Below are 12,234 nucleotides of genomic sequence, written 5' to 3'. Positions count from 1 at the left end.
TCTAATCTGATAGTCTGTCCAGTAATTGTAGTATGCAGTATATTTACAGTTCTGCAAATATGGGTATTTAAATCTACTTCTTACATCCTCGCTTTTCCTTTTGGCCTCCTTTTAAGCTCCGTTTTTCCTCTTACCTTTTTGTTTTATTTTTCCCTATTTGTTAATTTTACATTTACATTGTCTTTGCTATTATTTTTATCTTTGTGATTATAGCATGCATTCTTATCAAAATCCAGGATGAATTAGAACTTTATTATGTCTCAACAATAAAAGCACACTTCTGCCCCAACTTTGTGCTCCTGTTTTGGTGTATTTTATTTTTTACACAAATCTTTTTTTAAAGATTTTATTTATTTATTCGTGAGAGACACAGAGAGAGAGAGAGAGAGAGAGAGAGAGAGGCAGAGGGAGAAGCAGAAGCAGGCTCCCAAGGAGCAGGGAGCCCGATGCGGGACTCGATCCCAGGACCCTGAGATCATGACCTGAGCTGAAGGCAGACGCTTAACCATCTGAGCCACCCAGGCGCCCCTTTTTACACAAATCTTAAACCCCACCAGATGGGATATGGTTTTACACAGTCAGCATTCATTACATTTACCCTTTCCTTTGCTCTTCACTTCCTCCTGCATCCCCCTACTTCCATTCAAAACAATTTTCCTTATGGTGAAGAAATTATTCCCTCTAATAAGGCTTTTAGTATCAGCCCGCTGCTGATAAATCCCATGTTAATTTGTTTGAAAATATATTTTGCCTCCACTGTAACATAGATCTATAGACTTCTATATTGGCAATTTTCTTTCAGCACAACCCATTATCTTTGTTTCTGTTGAAAGCTCAACTATTGTTTTGTGGTTCTTTTCCTTGATTTTTTAAAGACTTTAAGGATATTTTCTTTTTCTCTGGCTCCTTTTAATATTTTTCTCATTTTGGTTTTCAGCAGTTTTGCTATGGAATATGGTTTTCTTAGTATTTGTCCTGCTTTAGGTCCAACATGCTTCTTCAGTCTTTGGGTTGATATCTTTCCTTAGCTTTGTAAAATTCTTGACCACAATCTCTTCAAATATTGCTTTTGCTCCATGATTGCTTTCTCGTTCATATCTCATTTTGGAATACAATACTCATGTTAGAATTTTATATCCTCTTTTTTTTAAACATTTTAAAATTTCCCTCATCTCTCCTTACCTCAGTCTGAGTCCTTCTGAACGCTTCCTGTTTCCTAATTCTCTTCAGCTGTGATTTAATGTTATAATTTTACTTAGAATTTCCATTTAACTCTTTTCAAAGCCATCAGTTCTCTGCTAAAATTTTCCATCTTCTAATTCCTTGAACATGTTAATTCCACTTATTTAAAGTCCACCTCTACTAACCTGAATTGGATCTTAGGGATTCTGCTTCTATTGCCTGTTTTTTGTTGTTGTTGTTTTGTTCTCTCTCAATATCTGGTTACTTTTTTTGTATGCTAAGTAAATTTTTTTAATTGAATGGCAGTCATTATAATGAAAATTTTTAGAGACAATGAAGCTCTATATATTATTTTCCTCCAGAAAAAAATTATGTTTGCGTCTTGAGGACTGCTAGCGTAGAGGAAGATTATCTTAATCTAATCAGAGTAAAATCTTCGAAACTGGTTTTAAGTCCTTGTAAATATCTATTTCTGATTAATCCTACTCCCTTACATGCATGAGTACTGAAATTAAAGCCATGGGTTTTATCAAGACCCTGCCACTTTCTATTTTCTACTCATGTTCTTAGCTTCTGTTATTCTTGAATCAGGGGTTTTAAACAATCCTCCCCTATTTCCTCCACAATCTCCCAAAGAATAATGCATGTTGTAGGGCTCAAAGCCATTGAAATGATTAAGGAATTCCACCTGAATTCCCTTATAACCTGAGTGCAATGGAAGGCTTTATAACAATGACTCAAAATTCAGATGCAATATATAAAAAGGCAAATTAACTACATAAATTTAAAGATATGCATATCAGAAAACACTATTAACAAAAGACAACTGACAGTGAAAATACTGGCAAGATCTTCTACCTCACTCAAAATTTTTAAAAATGCAAATTAAAGTGGCTCCTGGGTGGCTCAGTCCGTTAAGCATGTGACTCTTGATTTTAGCTCAGGTGATAATCTCAGGGTTGTGAGATGGAGCCTGCTTAAGATTCTCTCTGGCCCTTCCCCCTCTAAAATAAACCTTTAAAATAATGCAAAATAAAACTACATAAAAATATCATTTATCTACAAGACTAAGAAAACAAAAACAAAAACACATCCTGTTGGCAAAACGGTGGGAAAACAAGCACTTCCAAACATTGCTACCTGAAATGTAAACTGGTACAGCCTTTTTGTAAATTTGGCAATAGCTAACAAAATTACACATCCATTTATCTTTGGACTCAGAAGTCCTACTTCATGAAAATTACCTTAAAAATACAGAACCACATAAATAGCACATAAATCCATATACAGCACTGTAATTGTAAAATATTGGGGTGTTCAGCTGAATAAAATGAGGAAGAACTCTTTGAAATGACATAAATTGATTTTCTGTATATAATTCTAAGTAAAAGGAAAATACAAACAAGAAAATATACATTTTCTCAAGTGCACAAAAGAAACACAGGAAGAACAAACAAGAATCTTGAGGTTGATTATGTATGGGGGTAAGGACAAACGGGACCGAGAATGTGGAGGGAGAAGAATGGGTAGAAGGGTTGGAGAACAGAAAGGACTCTACCTTTTTGTACAGCTTTGGCTTTTTGAGCCATGTCATATTTCACATACTCTAAAAAAACAAGTATTAAATATTAAAGCCCAGTTAGTAAGCTGTTTTTTGGAATGGTACACGTTAGCAATTTTTTTTAAAAAAATTATTTGTCAGAGAGAGAGAGAGCACAAGCAGGAATGGCAGGCTGAGGGAGAAGCAGGCTCCCCGCTGAGCAAGGAACCCAATGTGGGACTCGATCCCAGGACCCCGGGATCATGACCTGGGCCAAAGGCAGAAGACACTTAACCGACTGAGCCACCCAGGTGTCCTACAATTCTTAATGTGTATTCTACACGTAAGCAAATGTATGCCGGAAACTGGGGCCCAGGTTTTTCACGGACAAAAAAGTTATGTATAAAGTGGGAAGCTAGAATAAAACTTGTGTTGTCAGATTGTAGTTAGCAGTATCTGTATGAATGTGTGGCTTTTATCAGTAAATAGGGGTGTGTTTGTGTGTGTATATACATTAATATATTAAAATTTCCTAGTTCTGTACGCTGACAGAGTCTAGACCCCAAGAAATCCCAGCAGCAATGAACACATCTGATGCCAATATTTTGGTTTTTAAATATCCTTCTCTACCTAGAAGAACCAGGTTCCTTGGAGAAATGTTGATTCCCAGACTGTGGCTGGGAAAGTACAAAATGAGCCTTGATCATCTTACCAGAAAGTAAGAAGTACTCAAAAAGTGTTGGGGACATGTCCATTGGACACAGGAGCCAGCCTGAAGGGGCAACTGGCTAAATCCTAGACAATTTCAGCAAAACAACAAGGAGTAATGAATGATAGGTACTAAAATAAGAATTCATGAATCCATACAGGTATTTTTTCATACTGATATTTTTTTAAATGCAAAAATAAAAGGAATAAAGAAGACTCATGTTAGAGTGCCAACTAATAAATTTAGATGGAATAATGGAATATCACTATTTGGCAACTACCATAACCAGCATACTAGGCAAAAATCATCAATGGATATTAAATGATTTGATGAGAAACAGGATATCTATATATTGGCAAAGAATCTCCCCAAAAGACACCTAATTAATACAAAGGGAACAACAGTAACTCACTGCAAAACCTAGCAGACACCACCTTAAACAAGTGATCAAAATGAACTCTGAGGATGCCATAAGAAGGAAACAATCACTGCTATGGTATTTGTCAAAATTTAACTTGACTCTAAACATGAGGAAACATCAGACAATATATTAGACACTCACACATATATTCACACATACATATATACCTATGTACACACAAACATATTTCATGTAATGTATATAATTATATACAATGTAAAACATAAGTGTGTATATGTGTATAATGATAAAGCAAATATAGTAAAATATTACCATTTGGTGAATATCCAGGAAAAATATACAGGAACTGAGTTTTTTGTACTATTTTTGAAACATTTAAGTATAAAATTTGAAAAGAAGAAGAAAAAAAAGAAAGAACCCCACCAGCAAACTGGAGGACATATGCTGGTAACCTAACACTTATTTCTGGGAAGGGCCAACTCATACCATCCTACAAGCTCTGCAATACAGGACTCCAGAGAGTGAATTTCTAATGTATGGAATGTGGCAGCCCCACAGAGAAGAATAAAGAGATGATACAATAATTTTGGCCTGCCTCTATCATCTCTTGTCCTGAAAATTCCAAATTATCAAGATGAAAACAAATCCCTCCCTTAAAGACAGAAACTTGACAAGCCATGAAGTAGAAAAAAGAATTATGGGCATAACAGGATCTCAACTACATTAAAGATGCACAAAGGAAAGAAAAGCACTTAAACATGTAAAATGATTACCTCTGGGTGATAAAATCTAGTGATATTTTCCTATTCTACCTTCTAAAATTAGAACATAATACTTCATAAGAAAAGTTTAGGAAATAACAGTAATGAACATTGCCAAGTCACAGAGAACAGGAGCAATGACTACAGGATTTAGAAATATAGCAGGAGGGGAAGAATGAAGGGGGGAAATCGGAAGGGGAGACAAACCATGAGAGACTATGGACTCCGAAAAACAAACTGAGGGTTCTAGAGGGGAGAGGGGTGGGAGGATGGGTTAGCCTGGTGATGGGTATTAAAGAGGGCACGTTCTGCATGGAGCACTGGGTGTTATACACAAACAATGAATCATGGAACACTACATCAAAAACTAATGATGTAATGTATGGTGATTAACATAACAATAAAAATAATTTTTTTAAAAAATTAGTAAGACCTTGCCTTTTGAAAGGCTGAGTGCTGAAGTGTGTGGAAGAGTCAGGATATAGAATATTGGCCTTGCAATCTAAAAAAACAAAGTCCTAATCAGCCATGTTTACCTCTTAAAAAAAGAAACTATTATCTGTTGTGTTTTCTGACAAAGCTGTTCTGTGAATCATGCAAGATAATGTATGTGAAAGTGTAAAAGGATAGTAATTTAATCATATGGTAAATACCAATTAGATTTAAAAATAAAGGTGAAGTTAAAGGTGAAAAAATATAGAAGACAAATAGTTCTGAAACTTTTATATTTGTTAGATTCATTTCTCAGATCTACACAAGAACACAAAACAAAATGTCCATTTATGGAAGCTGCCTTATTCCCCCCCCCTTGCCTGTAAATGTAGTTTAAGTGGGTCCCTCTCTTTTACGTTACTTAACTCACTTAAAATGTTCATTTATTACATTATAGATGATTCACTGGCTCTATCCTAACCTCCACATCTCAATTAACGGTAAGTCACCTCAACCTAAAGGCTGAGCACTGTGATTAAAGGCAAATATCCTACAGCTGTGCCTTTTAAAGCTTTCACCTATTCAAATGACCTCATCTTTCTCTGCTTTTCTCATCTATACAATGAGTTATTACCTCATTCACAGATTTTTGAGCATGAAATGAATTATAAAACTTTTAGAATCATTTCCTGTTTAGAGTAACACTGAATAAAAATGAGTATTTATTATAATGGTTATTAAATATGGGCATCTAGCAAGCAATTAATAACATAGTTAATTCTCTCTAAACGTCTATTCTCTACACGGCTAACTTTTAAAATGCTACTCATCCTTCAAGACAAAGCTGGAATGTTGCCACTTCTTGATACCTTCCCTAATGATTCCAGACTGAAAAGTACTCATTTTCTCATACATTCTATTGTTACAGCATTGCCTACTTATTAAAGTGGCATTTCTTTACCTACTGCATCATGCTATTTACTTACATGTATTGTATCCACTACTAGATTGCTCCTTGAGGTCAAAAAATGTTCTTGTATTTACACTGAAGAGCCCCACACATTTTATACACAGTGACCATTAAATGGTCAGCTTAAACAATTTCAGGCCCTTTTGTTTTTGACATTAGTATATATTTGGGCAGTATGTGTATAAACAGATTCTACTGACTATATAGATGGTTGACCATTAACCTATATTGAACATATTATATAGGAAGAAACATCCAATAATTTAAAAATTCATTTTAATAAAAATTATCATGTTCAAGACAGCAAAACCACAGTGACCCTTGAAATGCTAACAGGTCTAATGATCTAAGAAGAAAGGAGTGGAGGAACTATTTATTTGGCTTCAGCAAAAGGAAGAAGTTTCAAAAGTCACCTGAGAAAATAAAATTACAAGTTAATTACAGATGTATGGGTTCCCAAAGTAGGAATCTACTCAAAGTATTGGCTATTGAAAACCTGTTTTCTTCAAAGGGCAGTATGCATTACATAGTAATACACAGTAGTTATACCTAATAGGTTCTCTTGAAACTCTATGGTTTCTACTTTTGTGTTTTATGCTTTTAATCTTCGAAATGCTAGTTTTTCACTTAGAGGTCTAAGAGATCCAGAGCATTGTGACATCAACTTATTTCAGAAAGTATTTGCTGTCAATCTAGTTAGGCCAAAAGATTTCACCTTTTAATTACCTATTATTAAATTATACAGACTCCTAGTGCTTTTTTCTTTTAGTATTGTTTTCTAATTTTATTTTCTAAGAAGCCATTATAGATAAATAACAGAAGATACACCTGGAACGTTCAAAATCAGTTTCTATACCAAGGCTTCCTTGCCCAGGTGGTTTTAGTGTAAACACTTACGCCCTCTGGTTAACAGAAATTCAGTTACGCATAATCGTATCCTTCCATTTTAGTCTTCCTAACAACCTATGAAGTAAAACTTCTTAACACCATTTTGCAGATGACAGATGTAACAGAGGTACAAAGCAAATGGTAAGTTTTCAGTGGGCTTAGTGAAGGGCTAAGTAACACTCTGAGGTTAAGCACCAGCAAGAAGCAGAGCAAACTTGGCTCTAGAACTCAAGCTTTGCCTTCTATTCCACCGTCCTACATACAACCTACTACAAAAATTAGGTTATTTTTTTTTTTTTTAGACAGATGGAAACTGCTGACATGTGGTCATGTTTTCATTTAAATAGTATGGGCTTAGAAAATAATTATGTTACCTACTCATAAATTGCAACTCAACTTTAATCTGAGGACAGTTTATTTTCTGATCTCACGCTTACTGTTCATCACATGACTACCAGAAACGGGTCTGGTAATGTTTTATGCACAGAGCCCGAAAGTCTACAAGATTCACTGCACCCCACCGTTTTTTCCTGAGCTTACATATAGCTCAATAAGAAGGAAATCACATGGTCATGAAAATGCTCTGTGACGGTATTACCAAACCTGTATTTTGTATTTTTCTTTCAAACTACTATCGAAAATACTTTAATATAACCCCTTCCAGTCCTATTTGTCTTTTTTAAAGTCCTATATTATCCTCCCTTGTTTTATTCATCTTTAAATACTTCCACGTTTTCTCTCAACATTTATCCATGGGTCTAACAATAAAACGAAAATTATCATAAATGCCTGAATTTCAATTTGCTCCTGTGGAAAATGGAAAAAGACATTAGTCCGGCATAGCTGCGTCCCGAAACTTAGCAAAAGATAAAAGTCTACGCTGATAGAGCCAAGCGTGTTGACAAATGAATGAAAACAAAAAAAATCTCTGGGGTGGCTTCGCCATCCCTGATCTCCTCGCCAGAGGCCCACAGGCGCCAGGAGGCAGGCGGCCGCGACCCTCCTGCGACACCCCGAGCGCAGTAGGCCTCGATCCTCCCCCTCTGCCCGCAGGCTCAAGGCGCAGCAGCAGCCCGGCTACAAAAAGGACAAGGCATTGAACGGCTTCCGTCACTCCCGGAATTCCCAACTTGCTGGGGAGAGGAGGGAAAACCGAGGCGACGACGGGAGGTTCCGCTGCAAAGAAGCGGCCGACACAAACCCGGCAGGGTCTGTAAAAGGCAGGCACTAAAACTAACCAGACACAAGAGCTAAGATTGACAGTGAGGTACCCCGGAGTCCCGAAAAACGCAGCTCGCCGCCTCCCGCCCGCCCGAGGGGCGCGAGGTTAAAGGCCATCTGCAGAAGCTGCAAGCACATTGGCTGACGGACAGGCGCGCAGGCTCTGGGGGTGGGTCCCGTACTCGCCGCAGCCGCGTCTGCGGAACCCTGAATCCTCCAGCTACTCACCGGGGTCTGGGAATCCGGCCACAAGCAGACGTTTCAGCCAGAGCCGCAGGGGTTGAGAGGAGAGGGAGAGCGGGCGCAGACAGCCCGCGGCCTCCCCGCCGCGAGCCCTTCCAGCCCCGCCTCCCAAAAGGCGCGCGCAGAGCGTTCTTGCAGCCCCGGGGGGGGCGGGGCCTGACTCCGGGCTCTAGAAGAGGGCGGGGCGCTGGCTTTCCAGGCATGGGCTCCCCCTAATCTGTGAGCGTCGGGAGGGGCGTGGATAAAGGGGAGGAGAGCTTTTCCGGGTGTCCCGAGCGGATGGAGAAAAGGGGCGGAGCCGACTCTGGCTGGACTCCCCACCCACCTCTCCGACTAGGGAGGACCCACCCCTCTCTTAAAAACTGTTCTTAGGTTCTTCTGGGAAGCTCTAATACAGGACAGCTGGTTTTGATGGGAGGCTTTCCAAAGTTGCTTTAACTCGAGTACACCGGTTGTTTTCAAACTCTTTAGGGAACAGTTTAAAAAAAAAAAAAAAACTTTTCTTGAAGGCCCTAAGTAAATAAACATGACATTTAATTTGCAAATGTATAAAATCACATTTGTAGTGGAGTACAGAAATAATTGAGAACAATGAGACAGGTGTAAAGAACAAGAACTTTCGAAATAGGGGTTACAGCTGAAGGCTTCTATCTTACATCAGCCTGAGAAGCCAAGAGAATTCTCTATTTTGTTTGGTTACATAGTAACAAGGAAATCCTGGCTCACAGTCTAGAACTTGCTCACGTGAACAATTTTTTAAGGGCTGTCCTTAAAATCACACTGGAGTTTTAAGAGGAATTTTAGTTGTGAAATATGCATATATGAATGTATCCCGTATGTGCACATTTTAAAAAATAATAAAAAGAATACCCTGGTACCCACTACAGAGCTACTAGCAAGATGAAGAATACCAGTATTTTTGAAGCCTTCTCAAAAGCCCTCACCATCTCGCTCCCAGACAGAAATAACCATTATGCTAAATTTTGTATTATTTATTTCCTTGAATTTTGAGCATAGTTATATATGTGTGATTTCCTAAAAATATAAGTTATCCTGGTGTTGTATTTTTTATAATGAATCATACAGCATTTTCCCCTCCAGCTTTTTTTCGCTACACATTTGGGTTTTGAGATTTATCTATACACAGATACATTTCACATAGGCTGGCACATCACTGTAACACCTGTTATTGTTAGATTTTAAAATTTTTGCCTGGCAATAGCATCTCTTAATTTGCTCTTTTAATTTACATTAACCCCCTTGCCAATGAGGTTGTGCATCTTTATAAATGCTTAGTGGCCATTTGGTTTCAGTGAAATGCCTGTTCTCAATTTTAACTCACTTTTTATAGGCTTGTTGCTTTTGGAAATTAATTTGTAGATAATCTTTATTTTTAAAGTTCAAATACGTCTCTCTTGTTGGTTATATGTGTTTCAAATAGCTTCTCTCAGTTTATGGATTGTCCTTTAACTTTCTGTGGTATCTTTTGATAACCAAAAGCTATATATTTTAAGTAATGCTAATTGAATTTAACAAATTTTTACATTATAGTTTCATGCATTTTGCTTTCTTGTTTAAGAGTCTTCCCAACCTGAGACCATAAGATATTCTCTTTTATTTTCTAAAAGTTTTAAAGCTTAATTATGAAATATTTTTAGACACAGAAAATATAAATAAAATGAGTATGTTATAGGCTTTGTTGCTTTTGGAAATTAATTTGTAGATAATCTTTATATATTTTTAAAGTTTAATACTTCTCTCTTGTTGGTTATATGCACTCAGCTCTACACATTGAAAAATTTAGCGAGCCCCTCTTTCTTACAATTCTTCTCTAAAATTGCCTTAACTACTCTTGGCTGTTTGCTCTTTCATATAAACTTTAGGATGAATCAGCCAAGATCCATAAAAAACCCTATTTGGATTTTGATTGGAATGGATTTGACTTTATTGATTAATTTATGCACAGGCCTGGGAAATAAGGAGAAAGATCTTTATTGCTAATGCCAAAAAAGAAATGGATGCTGTTTTGCTAGTAGCAAGACAAGATCAACCCCAAGGATCTTGTGGGGGTAGAGACTATTATAATAATAAATGGGAATTAGGAGAAGCCAAAGGCTACTATTGGTTTAATGCATTAGAATAGTTTCAGTAAGAATTTGATAAGCAAAATTTGTATTTTTTCCCCATTCTTCCCTGTTTGGATCATTTTTTTTTTCCTTTGGGATCTCAGTGACCACCCTGATGCAACACATTTGAAATGTCTATTTACTACACAAAATCAATTTATCTGCAGCTCTCCCTTTTTTTCCTTTTGGCAATCCATTTATTAGATGAATGGCATATTCCTCCAGTGCTAGTTTTTAGTTAAAATACATACGAAAAATAGACAATTGAATTTGGCAGAAATTATAGCCATCCTGTATTTGAAAAATGTCAAGATTTAGTATGTAAAAATATATGTGATCATTACAACAAAACATTGTTCCCATACCTCCCAAAAATTAAGTAATCCACACAAAAACACTTTGAAAAAAAAAAAAGTGATGTGGAAAAAAAAAAACAATGATAACATTCTCTCTATAAGTGATATTTCAACATTTCTTGCCATTAGCAAGGGACCAACAGAACAGTCAGAGTTATAAGATGAGGCATTAGTTGCAATACCAGTCCTATTTATAAATACTGTTTTGCATTGAATCTGATGGGTAGAAAAAGTCATGCAATGAGAATCTACCCTAATTTATGTTGGCAGACATAATCAAACAGCTTTTAAGAAGTAGGCAAGCACCAATATAGTTATAAAATAAAATACCCTTTCTTTCATTCAACATCAGGATATTTATTAATATAATAACTCCCATAAACGTATTAGAGTAGGGAATAATGATTATTTCAAAAAATGCAGGAAAAAAACTAGGCCCTCAGGGCTGATACTCTCTTATTTTGATTTACTAGGATTCTATGATACTGGAAATATTACTTTAGAATTTCTATTTTTGTCAATTTTTAAAATTGATAAACTGGTGGCAACAATTGACTCTAGAGAGAGAGAGAGAGTTATCTAAATGTTTAAACTGAAGCAAGAAAGGAATTTGTATCCTGAAATCCCCTACTGCACTGTAAAAGATTAGCGTCTCCTTGACAGCATGGATTTTGCCCTTTTTATATGTCCAGAGCCAACAAAAGTTATTGACATATAACAAGAATGCAATAAATAATTTATTCAGGGGATAAAAGAATAAAAGACTAAGAGGTTACTGACTCATTATTATTTAATCCTACTTCTGATATGTACTGTTTGCTCTAGTCCTAGAACTGTCCTGTCTGTCACCTGAATACTGTCTTTTTTTCCCCTCCAGGCCCTGCAGTTCATTAGAATCTCCTAGACATATTATGTCATTTCATACCTTTGTTCATCACTCCACTCACCTGACATGCCTTCTCAGTTCCTGTCGATATCCTCTCCACTCACGTTAATCAGAGTTCTTTTTTGCCAGCAATAGAAACTGAATCTGGCACACTAAAGCACAAATAGACCTCATGTGAAAGGTTACAGAGTATAGCAGGAAGGTGAAGCCTAGTAAATTAGGCAGTGGGCGGGAACCCAGAAGGGCTGGACAACTGGGATCACAGCCTCATGAAATGGTACAGATTAAGGCACTGATACTTTCAAGTGTGCACTGAACTCTCAATGTTTTTGACACCACCATGAAGAATTTATCCATTCTGCCTGCATTGTTTGCCTTACTTCTTCAAGATTAAAATCTTTGGTTGGAAAAATTTGATTAGCTAAGCCTAGGTTATATGTCTGTATCTCCTTAGCTTCCTTGAAAAGGAAGTTGGTCCTTTTGGCTTCCTTAATGGGAAGTCAGGCACAAGACACACACTACGGTATTCCTCCAAAAC

General features: G+C 36.9%; 1 protein-coding gene across 2 annotated transcripts in view; it reads right to left on the bottom strand.

The window, feature by feature from the left end:
- MANEA (mannosidase endo-alpha) overlaps positions 1-8,476 on the bottom strand; it is a 71,989-nt gene extending 63,513 nt beyond the window's left edge. For both annotated transcript variants that reach the window (XM_034991529.1, XM_034991530.1), the window contains exon 1: positions 8,314-8,476. The gene's annotated coding sequence lies outside the window, so the exon portion shown is untranslated. The remainder of the gene's footprint in view (positions 1-8,313) is intronic.
- Between the last annotated feature and the right edge of the window lie 3,758 nt (positions 8,477-12,234).

This window comes from Mirounga leonina, unplaced genomic scaffold, assembly GCF_011800145.1.
Source record: "Mirounga leonina isolate KUSES-001 unplaced genomic scaffold, KU_Mleo_1.0 Mir_53, whole genome shotgun sequence".
Lineage (NCBI taxonomy): Eukaryota > Metazoa > Chordata > Mammalia > Carnivora > Phocidae > Mirounga > Mirounga leonina.
The sequence above is the reverse complement of the archived record's forward strand: the minus strand, read 5'-3'. Positions and strand labels throughout refer to the sequence as shown.